The 5154-nt window shown below is 36.9% G+C and overlaps 1 non-coding gene across 1 annotated transcript; it reads right to left on the bottom strand.

Annotated features, from left to right (window-relative positions):
* Nucleotides 1-2781: 2781 nt before the first annotated feature.
* On the bottom strand, nt 2782-2889 carry LOC112752327 (small nucleolar RNA R71). The gene has a single exon (XR_003176769.1). It is a non-coding gene; the product is annotated as a small nucleolar RNA R71 (small nucleolar RNA).
* Between the last annotated feature and the right edge of the window lie 2265 nt (nt 2890-5154).

The raw sequence follows: 5154 nt of genomic DNA on the forward strand, positions 1-5154 counted from the left end.
AGTGAAGCAACCATACAAAGGTGATGCCTCCAGACGATTAGCCGTGCTGTGACAGAGCATTTGGATCATTTCCCGAGAGAGATCGAAAGTAGCCATTGGCACCGGTGACATCCTTACATAAAGCTAGCCATAGAAAGGAGTAAGATTGATGGATGAAGATAGCAGGAAAGCAGAGATTCAGAGGAACGAAAGATCTCTACACGCTTATCTGAAATTCTAACCAATGAATTACATAAGTATTTCTATCCTTATTTAGTATTATTTTCAAAAACCCATTACTATTTATATCTGCCTGACTAAGATTTACAAGGTGACTAAGTTTGCTTCATACCAACAATCTCCGTGGGATTCGACCCTTACTCACGTAAGGTATTACTTGGACGACCCAGTGCACTTGCTGGTTAGTTGTGCGAAGTTGGAACCATGTATTGGCATCATGTTTTTGGGCGCCATTGCCAGGGAAAGAAAGAGCATGAATTTTACATAATCAAAGTGTAATCACAATTTCGTCCACCAAGTTTTTGGCGCCGTTGCCGGGGATTGTTCGAGTTTGGACAACTGACGGTTCATCTTGTTGCTCAGATTAGGTAATTTCTTTTTGTTTTATTTTCAAAAATTCTTCAAAAATCTTTCAAAAATTTTATCTGTTTCGAAAAAAAAAAATGTGTTTTAAAAATATATTTTTCTTCAGAATTTTTAAGAATGAATTCTAGTGTTTCATGAAGCATGTAAAGCCATGTCTAAATTCATTTGGACTGAGGCTTCCAATTTGTTATCAAGAGCAAGCTAGTTGTTGCTAATCCACCTGCTACTGTTCCTGATTTACATACTAAAGCTTGGCTGGCTATTAAGCCATGCCTGACCCTTTGATTGGAGCTTTAGACTAAAGAGCATAAGATTCCTGGAATTCATATTAAAAATTTTGGAATCCTTATTTTTCTTTTTTTTTTTTTCAAAATGATTTTCGAAAAAAATTAAAAGAAAATACAAAAAATTCATAAAATCATAAAAATCAAAATATTTTTCATGTTTCTTGTTTGAGTCTTGAGTCATGTTATAAGTTTGGTGTCAATTGCATGTGCATCTTGCATTTTTTCGAAAATAATCATGCATTCATAGTGTTCTTCATGATCTTCAAGTTGTTCTTGGTAAGTCTTCTTGTTTGATCTTTGCATTTGCATGTTTTGTGTCTTTTCTTGTTTTCATATGCATTCTTGAATTCTTAGTGTTTAAGCATTAAAGAATTCTAAGTTTGGTGTCTTGTATGTTTTCTTTGCATTAAAAATTTTTCAAAAATATGTTCTTGATGTTCATCATGATCTTCATAGTGTTCTTGCATGCATTCCTTGTTTTGATTCAAAAATAAAAGAGAAAAACATGAAAATGATGTTTTAATTTTTCTCTCTCATCATAAAAATTCAAAATAAAAAAAATATCTTTCCCTTTTTCTCTCATCAAATTCGAAAATTTGGATTGACTTTTTCAAAAATTTTTAAAATCAAGTTGTTTCTTATGAGTCAAATCAAAATTTCAATTTGAAAATCTTATCTTTTTCAAAATCTTTTTCAAAAATCAAATCTTTTTCAAATTTCTTAGTTATTTTCGAAAATTCCAAAAATATTTTTCAAAAATCTTTTTCTTATTTTTATATCAAATTTTCGAAAATAACAATAACAATTAATGTTTTGATTCAAAAATTTTGAGTTTATTACTTACTTGTTAAGAAAGATTCAAACTTTAAGTTCTAGAATCATATCTTGTGATTTCTTGTGAATCAAGTCATTAATTGTGATTTTCAAAATCAAATCTTTTTCAAAAACTAATTTCTCTCATATCTTTTCAAAAATATCTTCTTCTCTTACCTTTTCAAAAATTTGATTTCAAAATATCTTTTCTAACTTCTTATCTTCTTATCTTTTTAAAATTGATTTTCAAATTTGTTTCAACTAACTAACTAACTTTTTGTTTGTTTCCTATCTTTTCAAAACCACTAACTAACTCTCTCTATCTAATTTTCGAAAATATCTTCCCTCTTTTTCAAAATTCTTTTTAATTAACTAATTATTTTAATTTTTTTATTTTAATTTTTGAAAAAAAAATCACTAACCATTTTTCAAAAACAATTTTCGAAAATTCCCTCTCTCTCTTTTCTTCTCCTTTTCTTCCACTCACCTAAAGGGAACCTCTATACTTGGGTAAAAAGGATCCCTATTATTATTATTTTTCTGTGCCCTCTTCTTTGTCATATGAGCAGGAGCAAGGACAAGAACATCCTTGTTGAAGCAGATCCAGAACATGAAAGGACTCTGAAGAGGAAACTAAGAGAAGCTAAATTACAAACTATCCAGCAAGCACCTGTCAGAAATTTTCGAACAGGAAGAGGAGATGGCAGCCGAAAATAATAATAATGCAAGGAGGATGCTTGGTGACTTTACTGCACCTAATTCCAATTTACATGGAAGAAGCATCTCCATTCCTGTCATTGGAGCAAACAATTTTGAGTTGAAACCTCAATTAGTTTCTCTGATGCAGCAGAACTGCAAGTTTCATGGACTTCCATCTGAAGATCCTTTTCAGTTCTTAACTGAATTCTTGCAGATCTGTGATACTGTTAAGACTAATGGAGTAGATCCTGAAGTCTACAGGCTCATGCTTTTCCCTTTTGCTGTAAGAGACAGAGCTAGAATATGGTTGGACTCCCAACCTAAGGATAGCCTGAACTCTTGGGATAAGCTGGTCAAGGCTTTCTTAGTCAAGTTCTTTCCTCCTCAAAAGCTGAGTAAGCTTAGAGTGGATGTTCAGACCTTCAGACAGAAAGAAGGTGAATCCCTCTATGAAACTTGGGAGAGATACAAAGAACTAACCAAAAAGTGTCCTTCTAACATGCTTTCAGAATGGACCATCCTGGATATATTCTATGATGGTCTGTCTGAATTAGCTAAGATGAAATTAGATACTTCTGCAGGTGGATCCATTCACCTAAAGAAAACGCCTGCAGAAGCTCAAGAACTCATTGACATGGTTGCTAATAACCAGTTCATGTACACTTCTGAGAGGAATCCTGTAAATAATGGGACGCCTATGAAGAAAGGAGTTCTTGAAATTGATACTCTGAATGCCATATTGGCTCAGAATAAAATATTGACTCAGCAAGTCAATATAATTTCTCAGAGCCTGAATGGAATGCAAGCTGCATCCAACAGTACTCAAGAGGCATCTTCTGAAGAAGAAGGTTATGATCCTGAGAACCCTGCAATAGCAGAGGTAAATTATATGGGTGAACCTTATGGAAACACATATAATCCATCATGGAGAAATCACCCAAATCTCTCATGGAAGGATCAAAAGCCTCAACAAGGCTTTAATAATGGTGGAAGAAACAGGTTTAGCAATAGCAAGCCTTTTCCATCATCCACTCAGCAACAGACAGAGAATTCTGAGCAGAATCCATCTAGCTTAGCAAATTTAGTCTCTGATCTATCTAAGGCCACTGTAAGTTTCATGAATGAAACAAGGTCTTTCATTAGAAATTTGGAAGCACAAGTAGGCCAGCTGAGTAAAAGGATCACTGAAATCCCTCCTAGTACTCTCCCAAGCAATACAGAAGAGAATCCAAAAGGAGAGTGCAAGGCCATTGACATAAGCACCATGGCCGAACCTGTAAGGGAAGGAGAGGACGTGAATCCCAAGGAGGAAGACCTCCTGGGACGTCCAGTGATCAATAAGGAGCTTCCCTCTGAGGAACCAAAGGAGTCTGAGACTTATCTAGAGACCATAGAGATTCCATTGAACCTCCTTATGCCATTCATGAGCTCTGATGAGTATTCCTCTTCTGAAGAGAATGAGGATGTTACTGAAGAGCAAGCTGCCAAGTTCCTTGGTGCAATCATGAAGCTAAATGCCAAATTATTTGGTATAGAAATTTGGGAAGATGAACCTCCCTTGTTCACCAATGAACTAAGTGATCTGGATCAACTGACATTGCCTCAGAAGAGACAGGATCCTGGAAAGTTCATAATACCTTGTACCATAGGCACCATGAGCTTTAAGGCTCTGTGTGACCTTGGTTCAGGAATAAACCTCATGCCCCTCTCTGTAATAGAGAAACTGGGAATCTATGGGGTGCAAGCTGCTAAAATCTCATTAGAGATGGCAGACAATTCAAGAAAACAGGCTTATGGACAAGTAGAGGACGTGTTAGTAAAGGTTGAAGGCCTTTACATCCCTGCTGATTTCATAGTCCTGGATACTAGAAAGGACGAGGATGAATCCATCATCCTAGGAAGACCTTTCCTAGCCACAGCAAGAGCTGTAATTGATGTGGACAGAGGAGAATTGATCCTTCAATTAAATGAGGACAACCTTGTGTTTATAACTCAAGGATCTCTCTCTGCATCCATGGAGAGGAAGCATAAAAAGCTTCTCTCAAAGCAGAGTCAAACAAAGCCCCCACAGTCAAACTCTAAGTTTGGTGTTGGGAGGCCACAACCAAACTCTAAGTTTGGTGTCAAACCCCCATATCCAAACTCTAAGTTTGGTGTTGGGAGGTTTCAAAAAAGCTCTGCACATCTGTGAGGCTCCATGAAAGCCCACTGTCAAGCTATTGACATTAAAGAAGCGCTTGTTGGGAGGCAACTCAATTTTTATTTATCTAACTATATTTTTCTTAGTTATATGTCTTTATAGGTTCATGATCATATGGAGTCACAAAATAAATATAAAAATTGAAAACGGAATCAAAAACAGCAGAAGAAAAATCACACCCTGGAGGAAGCATCTGCATGGCGTTCAACGCCAGAACAGAGCATGGTTCTGGCGCTGAACGCCCAAAATGGGCAGTATCTGGGTGCTGAACGCCCAAAATGGGCATCATCTGGGCGCTGAACGCCAGAATTGCACCCTGGAGAGGAGCTGGCCCTGAACGCCCAGAACAAGCATGGTTCTGGCGTTCAACGCCAGAAATGGGCAACAAATGGGCGTTGAACGCCCAAAATGGGCACCAACCTGGCGCTGAACACCCAGAGTTGTGTGCTAGGGAATTTTACATGCCTAATTTGGTGCAAGGTTATAAATCCTTGAACACCTCAGGATCTGTGGACCCCACAGGATCCCCACATACCTCCACTCACCTTACCTCCTCATAATCCTATATCA

This window comes from Arachis hypogaea, chromosome 15 (genome assembly GCF_003086295.3).
Source record: "Arachis hypogaea cultivar Tifrunner chromosome 15, arahy.Tifrunner.gnm2.J5K5, whole genome shotgun sequence".
NCBI classification, from domain to species: domain Eukaryota; kingdom Viridiplantae; phylum Streptophyta; class Magnoliopsida; order Fabales; family Fabaceae; genus Arachis; species Arachis hypogaea.